We start from the raw sequence: 594 nt of genomic DNA on the forward strand, positions 1-594 counted from the left end.
AGAGAGACTAAAAGGAGGGGGGAAGAGAGACTAAAAGGGAGGGGGGGAAGAGAGACTAAAAGGGAGGGGGGAAGAGAGACTAAAAGGGAGGGGGGAAGAGAGACTAAAAGGGAGGGGGGAAGAGAGAGAGAGAGAGAGAGAGAGAGAGAGGGATGGGGGCAGAGAGAGAGAGAGAGAGAGAGGATGGGGCAGAGAGAGAGAGAGAGAGGGATGGGGGGCAGAGAGAGAGAGAGAGAGAGAGAGAGAGAGGGATGGGGGGCAGAGAGAGAGAGAGAGGGATGGGGGGCAGAGAGAGGGATGGGGGGAAAGAGAGAGAGAGAGAGGGATGGGGGAGAGAGAGAGAGAGAGGGATGGGGGGCAGAGAGAGAGAGAGGGATGGGGGGAGAGAGAGAGAGAGGAGGGGGGAGAGAGACAGAGGGATGGGGAGAGAGAGAGAGAGAGGGATGGGGGGAGAGATTAAAAGGGAGGAGGGGGAGAGAGAGGGTGGGAGGGGGAGAGAGAGGGGGAGGGGAGGAGAGAGGGGGAGGGGGAGGAGAGAGAGAGAGGGAGGAGAGAGACAGAGAGAGGGGGGGAGCTGCTCTCTCAGCGCGTTCT

This window comes from Lithobates pipiens, unplaced genomic scaffold (genome assembly GCF_037356315.1).
Source record: "Lithobates pipiens isolate NorthernLeopardFrog02 unplaced genomic scaffold, aLitPip1_a1.2 Scaffold_1, whole genome shotgun sequence".
Taxonomy (NCBI): domain Eukaryota; kingdom Metazoa; phylum Chordata; class Amphibia; order Anura; family Ranidae; genus Lithobates; species Lithobates pipiens.